Source organism: Acanthopagrus latus, chromosome 17 (genome assembly GCF_904848185.1).
Source record: "Acanthopagrus latus isolate v.2019 chromosome 17, fAcaLat1.1, whole genome shotgun sequence".
Taxonomy (NCBI): Eukaryota; Metazoa; Chordata; class Actinopteri; order Spariformes; family Sparidae; genus Acanthopagrus; species Acanthopagrus latus.
Window position 1 is genome coordinate 23,585,281 of NC_051055.1, and position 23,253 is coordinate 23,608,533.

The 23,253-nt window shown below is 44.4% G+C and overlaps 1 protein-coding gene across 19 annotated transcripts in view; it reads right to left on the reverse strand.

The window, feature by feature from the left end:
- The window catches only part of pou3f1 (POU class 3 homeobox 1), a 221,632-nt gene that overhangs the window by 7,010 nt on the left and 191,369 nt on the right, over window positions 1-23,253 (reverse strand). For all 19 annotated transcript variants that reach the window (XM_037074681.1, XM_037074674.1, XM_037074675.1 and 16 more), the window contains one exon: window positions 7,044-7,284. The gene's annotated coding sequence lies outside the window, so the exon portion shown is untranslated. The remainder of the gene's footprint in view (window positions 1-7,043; window positions 7,285-23,253) is intronic.

Below are 23,253 nucleotides of genomic sequence, written 5' to 3' on the forward strand. Positions count from 1 at the left end.
TCCCCATCTTCTTTTCCTCCTGACAGATCCTGCGAGGCCGAGCGGCTCGCCCAACACGAAGGCCACGACCCCACACAGGACGCAGCAGGAGTGAGTCGGCGTGTCTCACACATATTGCTGCAGTGTTTGTGTGTCCGTGTGCAAACATGTTGCCTGTCATGGAAAGTCTGTTGTTCATGAGCCTGCTCTGCATCTTTACCTTTAGATTTAGAGTTGAGTGTGAGCAGGCTTGACTGCACGCGTGTTAGAGGAAGACACGATCACTCACCCTGATGCTGTTTTCTTTTGCTGTTGCAGCTCCATTTTTTTGGTGGTTGTCTGGCTTTATATGAAGGATCACACGGCAACTTATCGTTTTAAAAAAACACCCCTCAGTTTCGGTTCATGAGAGGTTTTCAAAACCTTTCATTGACAATCTGGAGTGCTGCATGATTTGACATGCACATTTTCTAAATGGGTTTCTGTTTTACTTTTTGAACATTTTATTTTTGTGGCCTTTGTTAATAGACAGACATGCAACAAATGGCCCCAATCTGATTTGAACCTGGGAAACTTCAGTTCATGTTCGGCGCCTTAACCTCGGCGCCAACAGGGCCGCCGATTTATGTTATTGTTTTAATACAGCTTTTTTTCTATCGCAGAATTAAACGGCGAATTAAGCGAACTTTATTTGGAGGAGAGCTTCTTCGTTTGCATGTGGCTAGTTCAGGGCGGAGTTGTTTTGTTCCACAGGTAAGCCCTCTCAGGCCCCTGACTTTCCTCTGGGCCAGCTGCTCAGTTTTATCCCACTTGATTGCTCTCTTGGCCACGACACAACACAGCTCCTCTCTCTCTCACACACACACACACACACGCGCACTCACACACACACACACACACACACACACACACACTTCAGACACACACACTCCAGAGAACTTCCACACTAAGGCCCCACCGCAAAGTTATTAATGAGCTGTTTAATTTTAATTAGATAGTAATTCATGTTAATGCCTGCTTAATGGAGCCAAATAATTCCCCTCGGTCACTCGGGGTCTTTATGCTTCGTTTACCAGCCCCTGCAGTTATTCTCTGGCTTTTGTTTTTATATTGCATTTCCAAATCTTATTTTTTCTTTTTTTCTCAAGCAATGACTGAATGATGAAACAGTCATAACAAAAAAACGCAGGGAAACATATGGAGTGAATGAAGCGTGTGAGTGTCTGTGTGTGTGTGTGTGTGTGTGTGTGTGTGTACGTGTGTGTATCAGCACGTTTCTGTGTTCTTTTTTATTTAGTTTTCATTTTCACTTAAGTGCTTGTTTAATCAACTATGTTTCCGTCCATGAGTGTATATCCGCGTGTGCAAAAAGTTGAAACACTAGGCCACAAACACAGACACACACACACACACAGACTCTTAATGCACAGGCAACTACAGTAAATGCCTTAAGTCAGACCAAAGAAAAGGTCAAACCCAGTATTGAACGCTAAGCAGGGTTAAACCCTCGGGTTGAAGTGCAGGTACCAAGACATCTGTGAGCGAGAGGTCGTGACCTTTTTGTCCAGGCCAGGCCTCAAGGTAAATTGCTGCCGCCTCTGGTCACGTGGGTATCCACAGCACTTACCTTAAGGGGGAAGCTTTTGTTTGAGGCACCTCCTCCCCTTGAGGTTCAAACATCGGTAAGGCTGTGTAGGAGTGACCACACCGGCTCGGACCACCGCGCGCGTGTGTGTGCGCGGAGGGGTCAATGCTGTTGAGTCTGTCTCGGTTCTGTCTGGGTGCCTCGGCTCTAACGGAGCACTAAGCTGAGTGGTTGAATTGAGTTAGTGGCTACAGACAGGCTTTTAATTGTTGATTGACCAGTCTGAGTGCTTCCTGGGCTGGGGTCATTGCAGAGAGCAGGCGGCGAGGTCCCCAGGCCCCAGCGGCAATTTTCAGCCACACACACACCCGAGCGCCTACGGAGGGGCGGAAGGAGATGGAAAGGAGGAGGACGGTGCAAAGGTACTCAGGACACGGCAGAAAAAGGGGGGGAAGGAGAAGAGCTGGGAGACTTCAGAAAGTTAGAAAATGTGTCGCGCGTTAATATTATTTTTTACATGAAGTTTGATCTCAGGATTTACAGGGGCCGCGCAAACGTTCGCACATTGGCGACGCCGTTACAGTGCCGGCTTTGAGGTCCACAGATTAGCAAGTTCAATGTTTACTCCTCTGCAAAATCTCAGCCCCTTCATCTGTTTGACAATTACAAATTTACTTTGTACCCATTCCATTCACTCCTTCGCCCCGGCTCTCCCTCCCTCTTTATCCTCTCGTCTCTCTCTCTCTCTCTCCCCCCTTTCACAGCCCTCTTTTCCTCTAATTCTGCACGGGGCCACAAAAGCCCATTCTGCTGTTTTAGCGGGTTAGCTTCTTCTCTCCTCTCCTCCCCTCTTCTCCTCCTCCTCTCGGCTCACAGCAGGTGCCCGTCCTCGGCTAACATTTGTTATCTCTAATCCTGCAGGTTCGGCGCACAAAAAGAGCGTAGTAAACTCTCTCTCAGACCTAATCCCACCACTCCTTTTTTGATGGCGCTCCCCTCGCCCTCCTCTCCTCTTTTCTCCCCTCACTATCTCTCTTTTAGGCTGCTGGGGGGACACTCCACTTCTCTGATTGCCACACAGCTTTTTATCACCATGGCCTTCAATTTGGGGGGCAGCTGTCAGTGGTGGGGGAGTCCTTTTTCTCCCCCCCACCACCACCACCCCCCGTTCTTTATACCTTCAATTCCAACTCTCTTTTTCCCTTTCTCTCTCCCTCTGTCTCCTTTTTTTTCCTGCCCCCGTCTCCCTCTCTCTCTGTATCATTTACAGTCATTTTCTGGCAATTAAAATGGAGCGCTGCTGCAGGATTTTCGCCTGCAGTGCAACACTACAGTGCTGATGAATAATTCTTCACCCTGCAAACTGGAAAGCTAGCCTTTCTTTCATGTCGGCCCTTTGTTGATTTACCATTAAAACTTACTGCACCGTGCTATGAGTGGAGGGCCCGGCTCTGCGGGGAACTAACAAAAAGCAAAAATGAGGATGAAGCAGATATGTACATATGCTTTGGGGTCATTTCTACTTTTTTTTTTTTTTTCAGCCTCGGATGAGGAAGTGTCATATGCGAGTCGTATATATTTGTGTTTATGGTTCAGATTTATGGCGTGGGAGCCATTTTTTTTTTATTATTATTATTTATGTCCACTGTCTCGTTCTGTACCACTTAGGTTTTATGTTAATTTTTCTTATCAACCGTTTTCATTATGGGGCTTAGCTGTATTGTGTGAGTGATCAGACGGTCATTCATCTCTGTGTCTCTCTCGCGCGCGCACACACATTGACACGCGCTCGCACACACAGCGAGCGGTGACTGATGTGTGGATGGAGTGTGTGCGGGGTGCTCGGGCTGCAGAGGTGGGGTGGTGTCGGCTCGGTGTTAAATGAGGCGGGTGCACAGACCAGGCCAGAGTCGTCCTGCAGCGGACTATTTCTATTAGTTTAGTGGAACAAGTTTATTGTCCCAGCAGGAGGAATTAAATCTTACATTTGCCGTGTTAAGTTTCACAATAATAAATACAAAGGCCATAAAATAAATAGACTGGACACAAGGAAATAAAATATACAAGATAAGGCAGGGCGTGATCAATCATCCCAAAGTCTTGAATTCTATGGGCCTATATTCTGCACTTTATAGACCCTGCTTTGAAATAAAGTTACCATTTGAATTTGTTACTTATTGCTGTTGAAATTGACTTTCTGATTACGTCCTCAACCAAAAAAATATATAAACATTTGAAATATCATATTGGAAAAAAAATGTTTTTTTTTTCAGATTAAAACAAACAAATTTGTAGTGTTGAGCTTGTCAATATCTGTGGAAAGTCTAAGAAAGGAAATCGATTGATCACTAACCTTAATTTACGACTTCACTGAAGAAACCAAAGTAAAAAGTTGTGCTGCAGTGTCATCGCCCTACCACTGGGGGTGCTGGACCAGCAAACACTTACTTTACTAAATTTGACTCTAATCTGAAGTTACACCAAAGCCCAGAATCCCCATTATTAACACACTGAGACACTGCACTATTAAAAGCGACTAATGTGCTATCACATAGAGCAGAGCCATGTGTCACAATTTATGAGGCGGAAGCGTCATTAATGGGCAACTTCTAAATGTAGTTCACATTCACACTTACCACTGAATGATATGCAAAATATTAGCCATTCATTCTTACTACTTTCTTTTATATACTTAATCTTATGCATATTAAAACAAAAGATACTTTTATGGTAATTAATAAACGTTTATTCTGTAAATTCTCAGAGCTAAAAAGGTGCACACAACTCAGAGTGTAGCACCAACTGTTCATGCACGGGAAAAAAAAAAGATTCAGTGTGGGATGGCTCAACTTTTATTTTTGGGTGCTTATGAACGCTAATCTCACTACTAGAGGTACTACTACATTTTAGGTATTGTTATTTACTATCTGAACTAGCAGGAGAGAACCTCATCCAATAATAATTAAAATGAATGAACCAGTCATGCAGGAGAGAAACGGGGACGTTTAAGGAGCTTTAACCCTGGCCGAAGGGGTTGAACTAGGGCCTTTCCTGCCATGTCATCTGGCTCAGTAGTTATCTCCCAGTCAGTTATATGGGCTTCAGCATATTGAACAGTGAATATGAACACGCGCTCACTTGGATCTACTGACAGGCGCACACATGCGCGAGCAAACACTCACACACACGTCCACACACACAGCGAGCAAACGAACAAACACTCTATTTTTCACACTGTCACCCTCACATGGACACAGTCACGCGCTGAAGAGATAATGGTGGCCAGAGGCGGTCTTAGTGCTCTCTCTCTTGCCTTCTCTCTCTCTCTCTCTTTCTCTCAGTGTCTCTGAGGCAGAAAGCGTGCTCCGGTCCTCACTGTCTGTTAGATTTGATCACCATCACCCAGCTGCAACGGACAGTGCACAGCTCAGCTCAGCTGACGGCTCATTGGCACACACACACACACACACACACACACACTCGCTCACATGCATGTACAGATACACACACACAGCTACTGTGCCAGAGGATATTACACGCAGTGTCTGACACCTCTAAATAACTGTTTACTCTGTGTGTGTGTGTGTGTGTGTGTGTGTGTGTGTGTGTGTGTGTGTGTGTGTGTGTGTGTGTGTGTGTGTGTGTGTGTGAGAGAGAGAGAGAGAGAGAGAGAGAGAGAGAGAGAGAGAGAGAGAGAGTGTGTGTGTATCCGTGCATGTGTGTTTTCCTTTCCTTCTTCTTTGCTTGTATGGTTGCCTCTCCATCCATAACTGTGTGTGTGTGTGTGTGTGTGTGTGTGAGAGAGAGGCAACTACAGGCCTATGAAATGTATCCAAAAATGATCATCACCCATCCCCTGGCTCTACATGGCTGTCTCCATCATTAACATAGGCAGCATGCAATTCCTTGAAGTACTACTGCTCATTTGAATTAACAATGTCCTCGTCATATGTGTAAGAAAGTGAAGCGTAATCCTACTGTGTAATGATTAAGCAAAATAATCTGAATAAAGAATGTGAATGAATTTCTGTCTGACTTGGAGTTTTTTTTTTTTTTTTTTTTTGAGGTCTGGCGTCACTTTTATATAAACACGATGAGCCGGTGTGAACGTGAACACTAATTCATTTCCTGCTTTTTTTTATGTATGTTTATGTTTGTCTGCCCCTTCTTCCTCCACACACACAAACATGAGCTGAGACAAGGTCCTATAAAGCTGTGACAGACAAAAAGCAGCTAACTGTATGCATGTGTGTGTTTGTGGGTGTGTGCGCCCGCATGCACACACGTGCACAAATACATGTATCGCTGTCTGTCTGCAAAGAGGTTTTAATAGGACAGAAAAGAGGGGGTACAGTAAATCCTAAATCTGAGCACGCCCAGCGCAGAGACCCGAGGGTGCCATGCTATGATTGACAGGCCTCCTTTCACTGGCGCTGTCGGACGGGGGACGGATTAGGGCCGTCTCGCCCTAAAGGGCCATTGTGGCTCCACGTCTCCCAGCTGCTTCACCATGCACCCCTCTCCACCACCAAGGAGGGGCCCTTGTGAGCGTGTCTGTGCGTCTGTGTATTAGGGTGATGTGGTGTGCATGGCATGGGTGCGCTTGACCTTCTGTTTTAAATTCTCTGATCCGTTAAAATAGCATAATGTTATCGTTTAATCAAACGTTTGGGTTTACTGCTGAATACTTCTTCATTTAAGACTTTCAAGAAGTTTCATTTTTCGGGTAATCAGACTGGAAGGGTTTGTTGAGCTACTCTTTATTTTTCTTGTGACAGTTTTGAGGGCAAGAAAAATGTTAGCAAGATTTTAAATGTTAGAATTATTCCATGCTGTCACACTGTCACTGTAGAATCAGATGAATGGATCAGAAACACTCGTCAATTCAAAGAATTTTTAACCCACTTGCACAGATTTGGGTTTTCAAACTTGACTTGAGAATATTTTTGACTCACTTACATTAACAATTGTGGGCTCTACAACACAGGTGGCCGTGCTGTGACATTAGTCTCTGAGGGTTTCAGTTTATAGCAAGAAGATATACAGGTGACACATATGGGACACGCAAAGCTCACACGGCCATAAATCCAGGTGCGCTGCTTGTTGCCTGCAGGTCTGTCACCACTCTCACCAGTTAGATCCAGACAAGCACAACAGCCTCAGTATTACACCTTTAACTTTACCATCACTGTGATTGAGAGATCCAGATAAACTGGTTCTGTTCTCTCTTTAAAAGAAAAGTGCTTTGACTATGTGACTCCTGTGTCCTTGTTTTTACCTCGCAGATCATGACTTGATTTTTATTTGATTATTTGAATTCATTTCATCATGTTTGAGGCAAAGAGTGCTGAAAAGTAGCTATTTTGTTCAGCTTTTTTTGAAAATACTAAAACGATGACTGTTATGTGCAGGTGTGTGTGAGAGGGAGAGAAAGCAGACTGCACAGGCGAATGCACGCCACCAATATGACCTTTCCAACCTTTCTGCTGCTTCCCTGGGGCTTCCCATCCGTTTCCGAAGAGGCCTTGTGGGGAGTGCCCATCATGGGGGATCCTTCTGGGTTATGAGGCCCCTGGCGTGGATGCAGGGCAGGGTGGGCTGGCACTGCGGCAGCACTGGCACAAAGCTTTGCCAGGAACGGGAATGCCAGAGGCCTGCCACACTCCTGCTGAGAACCTCCCAGGCAATTAGACTGCTGCGGCAGTGAGCTGCTGTCTGAACTGTAAAGCAGAGGAAAGAGGAAGAGGGAAGAGGGAACGGGACCAGCGATTACCGATATATAACAGTTTGTGTTGACACTGCGTTGATGTACGCTAATGGACTGAGTGTAAACAGACACATTGTTTCAGGTTAAAGCGAGTGTATTGTTAACATGCACCCTCCAGCTGTACTTGTAAGCATTTTGCACTCAAAGTGTGCTCAACATGATAAGTCCTTGGAAGAGGAGCCTTGATTTGATATGTGCAAAGGGTGAAAAAAGTTGCCCTCCTTCTATCCATGTCCCTGTCACCCCAGCGGAAAAAGGAGTGGATCGCTCTCACTCTCACTGTCTCTCTTCCTTTCTCCCCTCTCCGTTTCTCTGTCTGATGAAAGAGGAGCTATGATCGCTTCGACAACAAAGGGCCCAGCCGCCTGTGTTTGGATGAGGCTCTCCTTTCTTCTCTCCTTCCTCCTCCTCCTCCTCTATCTATCTCTTCTAACCCCCTCTGATCTCACTTACTCTCTCTTTCCTCTGTGCTGCCCCCCCTACCCTTCTTCCCCCCCCCCACCCTCTCCCTCCATTCCTGCTCTATCTCTCGCTGCCTGATGCCAGTCACTGGTGTTGCTGCTCCGTTCTTCGTTAGGGCCTCGGCGATACAATCAGGGGACGGAATTAAAAATCAGAAAGTGTCCTTGTCGAAGAGACACCCCGGATGGCGCACTTTGATGTCTCCTCGGAAATTTGAAATTCATATGTTGTCACACTTCATTTTATTCCCTCCCTCTCTCCCTCTCTCGCGCTCTTTCTCCTTCTGCTTTCTCCTTTTCTTCGTCTTCCTCCGTCAAGCGCCATCATGTACTATTCAGTTAGAAAGGGAGAAACGAGGGGAAGGGAGAAGAACGTAAAAATGCATTGAACAAGTGTTTCTGAAAGCCCTTTCTTGTCTTTTATTTTTCATGTTTTTACTTTGTGAAGAAGGCGGGAAGATATAATGAATCATTTAATTTTCTTTTGATTGTAGGTACTGGGGTGCGTGGGCATAGAGGTAGATGACAGGGAGTGGAGGGACCACAGGACGGGGTGGAAATGTGGCGGCGGGCCACTTTGATGCCATTTCAGAACCCGCCGCCAAGTCAAAGCTGTTTGACAGAGTGAAGAAAGTGTGGCTGCGCACACACACTCACACACACACACACACACACACACACACATTCAGACAGGCATATAAACTCCCTGGCAGAAACCCTAGACCTGTCCCCAGTGAAAACAAATAAATGCACATGCCGCACAGTTTCTCTCCGCCCGTGACTCCCTCAAACCTTCAAAATGAAAGACAGGAGTTCGGACGTAATCCTGTTAAGACTTCAATAAGAGGAACATCAAAACATGGTAATTTTACACTGAATAGCATGTGAGCCGCTCTGTGAGTGTGTGTGAGCACATTGTTGAGATCTGAAGGAATTCCTCTTGTAAGGAGTGCGGGAGAATAATTAGCCTTGAGTCAATGACATTAATAAACAGTAGCCATCCAAAAAGAAATCTCGAGAGCTGGATTTTGGAAATGACACATTTCTGGACACATTTCTCATGCGCGTCTTCGGGAGAATGAGGGGGCACATCGCCGAGTCCTTGATGGCCCCTCCCAAGACAGTTACAAATGGGCATGAAGGTGGGGTGGCGAGGGGTTGGGGATTGGGTAAGGGGTGGAGGGGGGGGATGTTGGGAGGTGGAAGAGCATGATGGGGATGGAGACGGGGCTGGGGAGTCCCACCGGTCCACTATACCCCAGATTCATCATTAATCACGCCTGCTGAGCCCCTCAGACCCTCCCACTGCTCCTTACCACCCCTGTCTTCCACCTATAAGACCCACTCCCCAAGGTGGTGGCAACCCGCCCCTCACTCCCCCTCCCACCATCTACACCACCCGCAACACTTGCCCCTCCTCAGAACAACAATTTCAGTTATCCGGCACCTCCGGAAAGTCACCCTTCTTTGTCTCCACATCTCTTTCTCTCTATCTATATCTCCGCCCCCCCCACCCTCCACCTCTTTTCTTCCTTTCTCCTCTTTCACTCTACATCTGTGTCTTTTACCCCCCCACTACTTTTTTTTTTTTTTCGTTTTCTCCCTCTCTCTTTGTGACAAATGGGTTTTAATAAAAGCTGACAGAGCGATGAAATTAAAGGAGTGCATCCCATGGCCAGCTATAGCTCCAGCCTGAGCGTGGCACTGACATATTTAAAACAGGGCCTTAATTCAGTAGCCCGCCTGCGTCTTACATCACCAGGGCTCCACAGTGTTATCGGAATCATTATTACTGCCTGACACTGTATTGTTGTTGTAAAAAAAAAAAAAAAAAAATCATGGTTACAACTGGCACCAGAGGAGACAAGCGTTTAGCGGCCCCTTTCGTCCTTGTGCCAACAATGACCCCTATAAAACAGTTTATTCCATTGACCCTATTAGCAGATATTAGGCCCCATCTCCCATGTTGCCTCATTACAGCCCTGGATCATAATAAAAAAAAGGGGGGGCTGGAGGATGTGGCTGCTGGAGACAGAAAGCGAGTGTGCGTCTTTTCCGAGGGAACCCTTCCATAAGGAATAACTGACGTGGAGGACTTACCCACGCCTCGGGAGATCTCGCTCGATGTTAGAAAGCATTGTTTTGTTGGATTACAGGGTTAGGAGGGAACCTAATCCCCTAATTTTTAATCTCTCCTGATTCCAGAGGGATGCATAAGAGACTGGGGGGGACGGGGGGGGACGGGGGGGGACGGGGCGGCTTCCCTGACACAGCTTGGGTAGGTGGGTTGGTGAGAAAGGGGGGCAGAGAAGAAGGGGTGAAGGGATAAGAGAAAAGGGGTGGTTTCTTAACAAAGGGGCATACGATATTAATGGCGGGGCATGACTCTATTGCTTAAAGAAGCTGTGACAACAACATTAGAAATCTTTAAACGTGGAACAAGAGGCCAGCTGTGGTTGCTGGAATTGAGCAAGAATAGTTTTTCTAAAAAAAAAAAAAAATCCAGATCAGAAGTAAAATCAAGAGTGAGGTAGATCGCAGCTCACTCGTGCCTCAGAACAGAAATAATTCCAATCCTGTTTGTAGGCTGTGCACTACACAACGCTCAAAAATCGTTGTGTGACAGTGATAACGTATCCTTCTCCCAAAACATTTCTGCTTTGTCATTTCATACCCTCACCGCCATGTGTCTGGGTGTGTGGATAATTTCTCAGACAGCTTACAGTGACAGGCTTTTGGGACGGAGGGATAAGTTGTCTGGGCGCTCATCCCTATAATCTGTGAAGGATATACAGGGTCTCCCCAGGCGGGATACAGGGACTGTTCACCTGCAGCATTAGCTAAATAAGATTAGGAGCTGGACTGGAACCCAAACACTCGCTGTGGGCAGAAGTATATATATAGGGGCATATACAAAACCTCATAGGGGAAAAAATTTGTTTGAAATTTCTAAGCTGGAAGCACAGTTAACACCTTTTGGAATGGGAATTTGAAGAATCCAGTTGATGCACAAAAATGTATGAGGGGAAAGAGGGGACATCAAAACCTCCAAACGGGTTCAACTGGAGGCCTCTTTCAAATGTAAAGTTTGCTATGGAGCTGGCGGGAAGCGGAGCAGGACGGGATGGAAACGGGGACGGAGGAGGGGAGGGGAGGGTGGTCGCGGCGGACACAGGGAGTTAGAAATCATTGCGTCCATTGACGAAGTAACCTTGGGCGGCTTCCAGCATGACTGAGAGAGTGAGTGAGCGACGGGGTCTTGGAGACGGGCCAAGCGGAGCCTTTTGTGCCAGCAGCCGCCACATTCCAATCAGCCACGGATATTTATACTCCGGGCCTAATTGAAAGGTTGGCTTGTGAACCATCTGCATGCACCCACACTCCAACTCCCCTTTCGACACACGCGTGCACACACAGACACACAGACACACACACACACACACCCACACACACACACTCTCCTTAGTGCTTTACCAACACAGACACAGCCAGCTTTGACCCACAGAAGCAAGAGGCCAGACATGCTGCATCTGTGACGGCTAACATCCCGAGAGGCCACAAATTCAAAGGGTGACTTATGGCGAAAGCTTTTCTGCCAAAGGTTAAATTCAGAATTTGTTTCTGGTTCTTGATATTTACTAATTCTTATGAGATTCTATGTGAGAAGATGGTGATAAAGGAAGCTGGTCAATTGCCCCGGGCCACACGTGACCTTTACGGTGCGTTGCATTTAGCGTGGAAGTTGGAAGCCGGAGCTGGGAATGACGTCAGAGATGAGTTAACCACGTTCCACTTGGAATACCAGTTATAGACTGGTTAGCCATCATTGTTAGTAATACACAATTCATGGTATTTTGGGCCTTGGTTTTTGAGGAGGGGTTGGTGAGGAGCATCTGACTTTCCCAGTAAGAAACTCAATTCCAGTCGAATTTGCCCGACTGGAAACATGGAAATTTTGAGTAAACAGACAGGTGAACTGAGTAGTGTATTTCATTTGGTCATCCATCACTCTAACCATAACCTAAACATCAGATAACACACCAGACAGTGAGGAAGGAAGTTGGCAAACGTAACTGAACCTAACACGAATAAGGCTGAAATACATTTCGGCGTCTGTGAGCGTTCCTCCCTGAGTCACCTCAGATTAATTTACATCGGCAATGACGGCTGTTTAACCATGAAGGCGACAACTCCCATGATCCCACGCCACTTCACGGTGTCATCATCTACATTTTTTGTTTTTCATTGTTTTGACTGAGAGATCCCTAGCTGCAGAAAAAGACATAATGTGTGTTTGTTTAAAACGCAGCTGTAACAAACCAATTGCTTAAAACTGAGCTAATTTGTCAAGTGCCTATCACATTTAGTTAAAGGCGGCATTTATATCCCGAATATCCTGACTCTCCATCGGTGTGATTACATTTCTCATTACAAAAACATACAGCGGATAGACATGGGAACTTGACTTTTTATCTGCTGGTAATTTCTACAAAGTGAGCCAGCAAACCTGTAGTCAGTCACACTGTGCAGATGAGGCAGTCTGGCAGTTGATAAAAGGAGCTCAGCAGCAGTGTGAGATAAATGACTTGATGATTGATTACTGCCTAAAGCAGAAAAAAAAAAAAAAAAAAAAAAACGAGCAAAACACAAAACCAGTCAGTGAAGTCTGTGTAATGAACATTTTCTCACTGTGACTCCTCGACTCAACTCAGCGATTACTGGGTTGCTTTTGTATTTCAGGTTAATCTGATTATAAATCACTTCAAAGAAGAAAAAAGAAAACAAGGCGAAAGGTCTTTAACAGCCTTCAATCCATTTCACTACTGTATATCTTCATGCTATAAAGTAATAAATCTTTATCTTGAAGTGAAAATAAATCCTTCCTAACTCTTATTTGAACCCTCCTCTTAACTGCTTTCACCTAACAGTCACAAGAATGACCCCGTTTCGACCTGTAATCACTGTTTAAACTTCATATTTCTCAGACACAATGTAAACGTTTCTGCACTGTGTGGTGAAGACCTACTGCTGACAAATAAATCTTTTAAGCAAGACGCAATTTGCTAATATCTGAAAGAATCCTGCATTCATTTGTCAGGTTGCTATTCATAAATAAAATAATTGGTTTCAAAGCTCGCCAGAATAAACCCCAATCTTTCCTTTAAATCTAATCTGAAAATCTCAACCACAAGTTTAACCGACTGACTAACCGCATGCCAGACAGCCAGCCAAAATCGGCACTCCGGGGAGCGATGCAACAGTGAAACACAAATATCAGACTTCTGCTTTCGCGACCACTGAAATGCACCACGGGCTCGTGGGATCGGGTAACTAAACCCACTGATTAATGCACAATTAGTGTTGTGTTGTGTCAGTTAACGGGATGGGCTGATGGAGTTTGCAGCAATGGTGAGGAGTGTGTTAAAGCTCTCGGCGGGCATCCAGCTGGCCCTTCGCTCATCTCTGGGACGCGCTAGGCTTCCTCTGCCAGCTGGCACTGGAACACACCGTCATGTTCATTCATGACAGGCATCTCCAAAAACTTGTGAAAAACCTCGTGGTTCTTGAATGCTCCTTTCACGAGACATTTTCAAAAGGGGGAAAACAGAGGGGGGACAACAAAAAAAAAGAAAGAGAAAGACAGAACACCTTTTCATGTGTTCTAAGCCAAGGACATTTGGGGCAACTCGGAAAAGTTTATTCAATATGCTGCCCAAAACATTATTTATGTGTGTTGTGTATCATGCCTCCCACATTTACACATGACACAAAAAGCAAGCGAAAAAAAACAAAAAAAAACTCATGTGGTACTGTATATGCTAATTACATCCATGTTTAGAGTGTTTAAAAAGGAAAAACGCCTAAATTAAGCATATTCTTAAACGCAACCATGCACACTGAAACGGTTCAGTTTTTGAGTTTGATGTTGATCAATACGTATGTCGCACAGTGTAGTGTAAAAAAAAAAAAAGTGCTCACTGCTCACAACTGGGAAATGCTGCTATATTTAAATGTGCTAACAGAAAGGCAATAAAATAAGAATAAAAAAGGTCATAAAATACTGTTGTGGTATCAAGTCTAGAAATTCTTCCGTCATTGTGTGTAACTTATATCTTTCCTGTTAGCAGAAAGTGTTGAATGTTTAAAGGTTAAAGGTTCATCTATCTGTTTTTTCTACAACAGCAGGGTTGCAATTTGAAGCTGAGTATCAAAAAAATCAATAAAACATAATTAAAACCTCCGAAATGTAAGCCGCCGTAGGTGCTTCAACAGAATCAAATGATAAGTTGTCATTACAAACAATGGCCACTTTAAGGATCTCAGTGTTAAGCCGCTGATTTGTTCGCACGTTGACAGCTTTTTAATGTTGAATCCGGTCCAGTTGGTACTCGCTTCGACATTTAAAGCCTGCTTATGATGAGCTTCTTTAAATCCCGGTGACGCATCAGCTTTTCATATGTTGTTTTTTTTGTGTGTGTGTGTGTGTGTGTGTGGGAAACTCCTACCTGCAACTAAAATGGTCAGATAAATGTGATAAAATAAAAAAAATAAAAAATGCACAATACATCCGTTTTAATTTAGTGGGGCGAATGACTCACAAAAATTGAAATATCCCAGTAAGTACTTCAACAAATGTACTTAGTTACAGATCAAAGTAGTACCCTTTAGCGTAGTGTGGACAGAGGAGGCAGCTGGATCCGCGGTTCTGAATCACCAAATTTAGGCTTTTCACCAGGAAATAGAACCATTGGCATGCTGCTGGGGAACGGGGGGACAGCCTGCCAAATGCAAAATCATCCTCTGTTCTCCCTTGGCTTGTGCCTGTGATAAATCAAAATGCCGAACAACAATTAGCACTCTGTTGACACTCTATTCACATCCAACGGTTGATACAGGAAGTGGGCCAAATGATGTAGAACGCATCTTATTGTCTTGCCAAGTGCATCTGCTATCATCAGCAGTGGAAATCCATCCACTTGTTATATGAGCTTGTAAAAACAGATTCCACTTAACGCCAGTGTAAACTGTGTTATACAATAGATTACTGGCACTGCAAAATTTACACTACATACTGCAGGAAAGACACAAGGGACCGTTAATCCCCGACTGATTATATCGCTTCAGGAATATGAACTCACTCTACATGCCTTACAGGTCAAACATCCAGTAGCGTGTCCCCCTTCTTTACATTCAATAGGAAATCATTCGCTCAAAGCGATCAAATATACTTCAATAACAACAGAGATAAACAACACTCATCCGGTCTAATCTCTCTGCGGACCACCCTGCTCAATCAATTAATTACCTAGTCTCTGTGTTTTACTTCAGGGCATTAGTAATGATCTTTAAATATTAATTTGGCTTTGTCCAGGGACTGATACAAGGGCCCTGTTGTTGTCAAGTCAGAGCCACGCTGCAGTGGGAGGTAAACCTGAATAGCCAGAGGAGGGTTAAGAGTTGAGTCTGGCTAGCGAGCGCAAAGAGACATTTTGTTTGAAGATCACAAACAGGACAAACAATCCCCCCCTGACTACTGAAAGATTTCTTTGTTTCTGAAAAAAAAAAAAAGACAGGAAAAAGTTTGAATTTGTGTTGATCTTTTTTTTTTTTTCTTTTGCAGAAAGGTTCTGTGTGTTTTCTTGTGGGTGGCTCATGTTGTGCTGAGTAAGACAGTGCGCCCACCAAAGACTGTTCAAAGGCCTGAAGACTAAACTGAGAGAAATACAATTCGACTATGGCCTTTGATCCATTTTTATTAGTGTTGTCATGTGTTCACAATTCATTCTGAAAACTTGTTTGAGGCATCGCTGCAGGTGGAAGACGATTTCTTTTTTTCACTGCGCACTCGCATGTTTTTGATTTGCCTACCTGACTGTGAGTATCTTTCCATTTGATGGTAAAATGAAGAAAAAGACAGGATAAAAAGTGGAAAAGAAATGTAATAAAGATATGAAGACTAACAGTCCTGACCACCAGTGAGGCAAACAAGCCAGGAATCACAACAACATCTGAGTTAAGATCAGGCCTGTGGAACCACCAGGCCTTCAGAGGATAGTATCTATCTTCGTTTAGGCTGTCTTTAATAATTAATCCGATACATTTATTTATTACTCTCCACCACTGAGATACCCAGGTGAGTTGAGTTTCTCTCGAGATGAATGCTCAGGGGAGGGGAGGGAGTGGAAGATTCCTCTCCTTTTTTCTCTCCTCTATCTCCTGCTCTGCATCAATGTTTGTAGCCCAGAGCAGAGGAAGCCAGGAAAAAAAAAACCCAGATTTGGCCTCTGTCCACCTTACCTGCAAAATATCCTGAATCAGCATATTTCCCAGAGTTCCACCGGGCCAAAAGCAAAGAAGGGGGGGGGACTGGAGAGATGGCAGCTGTGAAGCTAATTGGCTGATGTCTCCTAAATAGCCTAATTTCTATTTTTCTTCTAAACAGCACGTTGATATGAAATCTCTGCACTATATATTGTAATTGTTGTCTCAAATTGTTCATTTGCTCGGCGTAAGAAGAGCCAAGTCAGGTGGTAAAAGCTGAAGAGTGGCTTGGCGCGTAAAGTGCTCAGCTCAGTTTCAATATATGTTATATCGTCGATCTTCAATCCCGCCACATGCTGTGATCAAAGACTCCTTTCAACTTCAACCTATATTGAAAAGCACAGCATTTGCAAAGACATATGCATAAGTTTTAAAGTATCTGTGCTCTCGCTGTAAAAAGATAAGGGTCAGGAGGTGTTGCACATTTACAGTACCATTTGAAATGTGGCCATTGATGTTTATGTTTTCCGATGCTCTCCATTCCAGCCTCGTTAAAATATCCTCTGAACCAAATTCAAGCTGAAATATATAATTCTTCTGTGATCTTGGTGTATCTGGTGCTCATCTTGACATCCGACCAAAAACTTGACCGCGTGCCAAGTTGGGGGTGAAACCGGCACAAACAGGGAACAGCTTAACAAATTACCTCTCTGCTGCCAAGTCCTGGGAGGGAGGAAGAGGCACAGCGGCTTAAAAGAAAGAACTAAAAAACCCCAGCTACAGAGACCGAGAAACCCCAGAGGGTGAGGGGTGAGGAGGAAGAGAGAAAGAAGAGCGAAGGTGGGTAAAAGCATATCGAGAGAGGAAGCAAGAGGCTAAAGAACATGCGAGATAAAGAGGCAGGGGAGAGATGGAAAGAGTGAGAGGCAGTGCAGAGAGAGTACAAAAATGAGGGAACAGAAGAGGCTTGATATGATTTCAATGGAATGTTTGTTGACAGTGCTCCGTGGCCCGGGGCCTTGGGATAAATGATTGAACACTGCGCCTGTCAAAGCCAGAGGATTTCTGTGGGCTTGTGTTTCTCTGTGCGCTCTTTTGCTGGAGGGAAGGTAGCAGTCAACTAATTGACACAGAATTAAGCATGAAACGCACTAAGCGCAGCCCTCTTCTGCCATGGCTGGCCTCTCCACCACAGAGAGGGGGCTCCCAGCCAGTTAAAGGCTACAGCATGAAACACACACACACACACACACACAAACACATGTGCGCACGCAAAACACACACATGCGGCCATATTAAGATGAAATCAGACATCTGCAAATATACAAGCGTGGATACATCTGCAAAAAAAAAAAAAAAAGGGAAGAAAATGAAGATAAACATCTGAGCAGATGGCCCACTATTCAATTACACTAGATCAGTAATTCAACATTCTCACTCCCACACAGAAGCAAGCGCGCACCAGCACATACGCAGAGGCAAAGAAACGCAGGGTGCAGGAGGATACGCGCAGAGTACACAAGCAAACAGTATAGACTTTTCCTGTGACAAATTGCTCCATGAGAAAGTAATCCTTCAAGATTAACAGTGTCATTCTCTGCCACACCTTGCATATTATGCTCAGGGGGCTGCGATCCCAGCCGCGGGCTCCTTGCAAATGGCTTACCAGGTGTGTGCTTGTACTAACTGTTTTTGCCGTGCTCGGAAAAGCAAAGCACATGGGAGAGAGGGGGACAGAAAGAGTGAGACTCAGGTGAAAGGAAGACAGAGCTAACAATCAAGGACCTTTCCTTTAGAAAAAGGGAAAAAGGTAAAGAGAAATTGTGAAAGAGGAGGCAAAACAGTGCAAAGAGAAAAAACAACCAACATGTAAGTCAAGGAGTCATGTGGGGTGGAGGAGAAGGGGATTTGAAAAGGAATGTGCAACTGGAACTGTGCACAGGTATTCAGGTGGGCCTTGGTTTTCCATACACCAGCCTGTGATTGTGCAATCCACGGGTCGATTAAGGTTGAGCGGCACGGACCTTCAGCAGTAAATAAACAGCACCGCCTGCTGAAGCCCAGCCAGTAACACGGTGGTATACAAGCAGTCTCACCTCATTAAAACTTGGAGCTGCGACAACAAAAACAACATGACTAAGCAGCGGGTGTGTGTGTGTGGGGTGGGGCACTTTGGAGAACAGAAAGAAAGAGAAGGGGGGGGTTTGTGCACCTCCCACAAAGGTTGTGGTAATGGTCTGGGCAGCCGTAGTGTCAGGCGGCTCCCTCTCCTCTCAGCTCCACCAGCCGCATCACCGCGTGAACGCCCTTGTGAAGGAGCTGGAGACGGGAAGAGGAAGGGAAAGTGAAAGGGAAGGGAAGCTGCAGGGTCAAAGGGCCAGCCCCGTCCCACTGACTGCCGACCAATCAGGAGGTGTCCTGCGCTGTCTTGGTGGTAACAGAGGGGGGAGGAGGAGGAGGAGGAGGAGGAGGTGAGGAAGAGGAGATAAGCAAGGAAAGAAGGAGGGTGGGTGGACTGCAAGGCGGATCCCCAGGGTCAATTATCCCCGGGAAGGAGGTACTGTAACCAACACTCTGCATCTCATTTGCAAGGCAGCAGCAAAGGTGCACCTGAGCACGGCTAGAGAGCGTCCTGCCAAAGCACCAAGGCAATTAATGTCTCCTTTCAATGACATCTCAGTGTGACAGTGGCTGGGCAGCTGTGGGCTGGGCCAACTGGCTAAAAGAGAGGGCCTCAGTGACGCCTCTTGTCTTCCCACAGAGACTAATTTCATGTAGAGATCCACGCCTCTGTTTCACCGGCAGTCTGAGGTGGAGGGTTTTTAGGTTTGGGCCTGAGCTCTCTCTCACACACACACGTGCGCAGGCGCACACTCACGCGCAGGCACACACACAAATGTATGCACACATGCAAAGATATGTGTGTCTAACACGGAAAAAATACACATCAGAAAAGCAAATACACATGGAATTACACACACTGTACAAAGACAGACAGGTAAGCGCACACAGATGACCATATGTTTAAAATGAAACACACACACACACACACACACACACACACACACACACACACACACACACAGTGACCCACGATGAAAGGCCGTCTATGTTATGATTTATTGACAGCTTGGGAAGTCTTCCAGGAACAGGAAGTGAATAAAAGTGGGTAGAAAATGCAAGTATAGATAAGATATAATAAGATAAAATTAGATAAGATTAACTTTATCAATTCTCAAGGCAAATCTTCATTTTTAAATATAAATTTCACTCACTTAATCAAGAAAAGTACTGACGTATACATACAACTAAAGTGACAAAAAAACCCATATGACAATAAGCAATTGTAACCAAGGACGGCGGCAGAAGTACATGTATGTGTGAACAAGTACGAGCTGCTGATTACTGTTACACTGTGACTGTGCTCCAGAATCCACCCATTGTTCTTATTTAACACCCATGAATTCCATTTAATTTCAAAATTACAAGACCTAAGCATATTCTAGCCAGCTCCATTCATATCAAAACACAGCCAAACATTAAAATACTTGTTCAACTACTGAGCAGATTCAACAGCTTGCAAGCAGAAAGAGTTATAACATACCTTTCATTTCACTTAAATGTCTCACATTTCTCTATGAAAAGTTGCTTTTGCTCTTTAACTCTGGGGGACTGACACAGGATGTTTGTTATGAAAGTTCTGTGAATAAAAGTTTTTCCATTTTTGCTGGAAATATCTTGCTGCAATACAAAATAAAAAATAAAAGTCTGATGCCTCAGTAGGCCTCTGGAGGCCGCAGTATTCATTATTCTGCCAATAATAAACACAACAAATAACGATACGTTGACAATTTAGATATTCTTAGAACCTTACCACTGCTGTGTCAAAAAATGTGAACTTTGACCCGAGGATGATGATCGAGGAAAGCTCATGGGGTGTTCGAAATGGGAAGAGATTGTCTTCTGGGGAGAGCGAATGCACTAAGTCAATATCATACATATTTCTTAGGTACATGTAAAACCTTTGGCCTCATGTGGAAGAAAGGTCAGGGGTCAACAAACATGTATCATCCTCACCGGACCGTGACTATCAATAGCAAATTTCATGGAAAGAAGTGTGAAGATACCCTTCCCCAGGTGAAACTGACCAACAGATCAACATCAGCGTCCTCAGGCCTGAACAGAAGCAGGGCAAAAAAAAAAAAAAAAAAATGTGGATAGCATGCGCTTTAATATATAAAAAAAAAGAGCATGAGGACACCAGTAGCTATAAAATTATGGCTCAGAATGCAAGAGGAACAAAAATCAGTGTTGATGACAGAAAACACAGCGTACCCTCAGGCTCTTCTTCCCTTCATACCCACATCATTAAATTAAAGACAAAAGACTGAGGAACACTCAGGCATAGAAAAGATGTGTCATTTTAAAAACTACATCAGCGCATCTTCTTCGGATTTTGTATTACTATAGTTCTGTATGTGTTACGTTTTATATATTACTAAAAAGAAACTTTAATGCATTGGCAATAAAAACGTGTGGTTTTAGGGTGAAAAAAAGAGTAAAGCCTTAACGCAACAAATAATAAAACACTTAATTTTAAAACACTCAAAAAATATATATCATATGTACAATAAACAGTGTGTTTTCAGAGGATTTTTGTTGATTTTGCTCTGTTAGCAGTACCGAAACTGCACCGAAGATATTTGTTGCTTACACACCAACATCAGCAAGTGCATTACCATGTAATCAAGTCATGACCTTGTGTGTGACCTCATTGCCGCGGGGCATTGCAGCTAGCAAGGCTAACATGAGGCTAATGAGCGTCATTCATTGCATTTCGGTGCAAAGGAGGCATGCCAGCGTGCACGTATACACACACACACACACACGCAGCAGATCCAACCTTCCGATCACTGCTCCCTACAGCCCTGCAGCTCACAATGAAACCCAGTGTCTCCCTCAGTGGGCAGTCTGTGCTCTCCTCCCTGACCATCCCCACTCATCCGAGACAGAAATAGACATCGCTTTGCTTCCCTGCTCATTCTCCTAGTCAACTTGTGGTTGACACACACTGGATGAATGACTACTTCCTCCTGCTCGCCTCCGCCGACTACTGAGGTGCAGTTCCGAGTTGTCGAGCTTGCCACCGAGAGGGAAAAAAAAGAACAAGGGAAGTTGGATTCAGCTCGCGATGCGGAGGGGAGGGGTGGGGTGGAGGGGGAGAGAGAGAGATGGAGCATGTGTGCTAGTTTCAGCAGACACGTCCTGCACACGCACAAACACACACACACACACACACACACACACACACACACACACACACACACACAGACACGCACGCACACACAGTTACAGCAAAGCTAGCTGGCTTTTGACAGTGGCAGAATTATTATGGCGAGGTGAATATTACCCCCGTGGGACTTCATTTACCTCCAGCATATTCACTGAGTTTCTCTGTGTTTTACTGCTCCTCATAATCCCAGCCAACCACGCACATGCACACACACACGCACACACACACTCATATCACCATATCACACACTATTTTTATGTCCATGAGTGTTGTCAGGGTTATTATTGAGATCATTATGGGATGTGGGTTTTTTTAATTGGCCCCCCCCCCCCCCCGACACACACAACCCCGCCCTCTTTTTTCTTTCTTTCTTTTTTTTTTTTTTGCAGTTTTGAATCTAGGAGACCTCTCATGAAAGGTTACCAAAGCTTTCCTATTCCAGCTTCTATTCATCAATAAAGCGAATAGTCAATCATAAACACACACACACACACAGACACACACACAGCAGCTAGTATTATTGAGATTCTCCTCTTAGAATTTAGCCGGTAAAGGTCACTGATGGACTTCTTTTGTTGTGCTGTTTGAGGTCTCTCTTGCCCATTGTGTTAACAAGTCATTAAAAATTGAGGGGAAGTGAGGCAAGCCAGGAGACATTGCATATGTTTGGAAGCATTATTATTATTAAATAATCATGTTTGTCTCCTAAATTGAGAGTGACTCATGCCACAATATCAGTAATTAGATAAATTATTGATGAGCTAGCGGGTGGGTGAGAGGATGGTCGGTGGTGGAAATGGAATTGCCAAACCCAATTACTGTCTTTTTCTCAGAGTGGCCCCATTAGGGTTGTCACTTCGACCACTAAATGGCGGCACTAATAAAACCACAACTAGCACCATACCAGCTTAATTAATAGTAAGATGATTAATATTTTAATTACCGCAGATTAAATACCACTTGCACAAAGAGAAAGCTTCACAAGAGCGGAGGCTGATGTTCTGTGCTCGGGTTTTTAAAATGTCAAACATGTCGCTGTTTCAAAAAGCAGCTTTTTCACGGTGACTTGAAACAAGCACACAGTCTCTACATGAAAAGCGGGAGCAGTATTTCAGATCAGGGCAGGGCATCAGGGGATACCTTTTGCGATAACATGATAATTGACGTGTCACATTTGTCCTGAAATTTCCGTTAATTGAAAACAAAGTTACGAAATCATTTACATGAAGTTTTGCGTATGATAAGTGCACAAGAGAGTCAAGACCACGCACTGTAGACTAGTTGAATAGCAGGTAAATCTGAAAGCCCACTGGATACTGTCGGATCGAGATTTAGCCTCTGGGAGTCCCGACCAATGTCCCAGGCTCAACTGCCATCAGACGATTGCATTTTTCAGCCAGTGCATTCCACTACTTGTGTTCTCCACGAGCACTGTTTACCTGCAACCAAACGTGATGGATCAAGAACACTCACACTACAAATAGGAACCAGAAAGCTTCCGATAACAAAATGTTGTGCTTACAGATTTCATAATTTATATGCAGAAGTGTTTTCACAGAGATTAATGTCTTACAACTGTCTGAATGCCTGAAAGTAGTTCTTACGTTTTGGCAAAACCTATTTTTGTAAAGAATCGGATGACTTAATTAGGAATGGAATTAAGCCTAATCCAATGTCAAACTGGAAGCCCTGCATCACATTACATTTTAAACATTTTAAACATTTCAAACTCAACAGATCTTTAACATCCAACCACTAGGATTAGGGTGGCATGAAATTGTAGTCACTCACTGATACCAGCAACCACAATACACCTTTTTTCTCATCAGAATACATGAATTCCCAGGGAAATGAACAAAAATGTTTTTTAAGAAAAATCTCACTATCTCTCAGCGTTAAAGAAAGA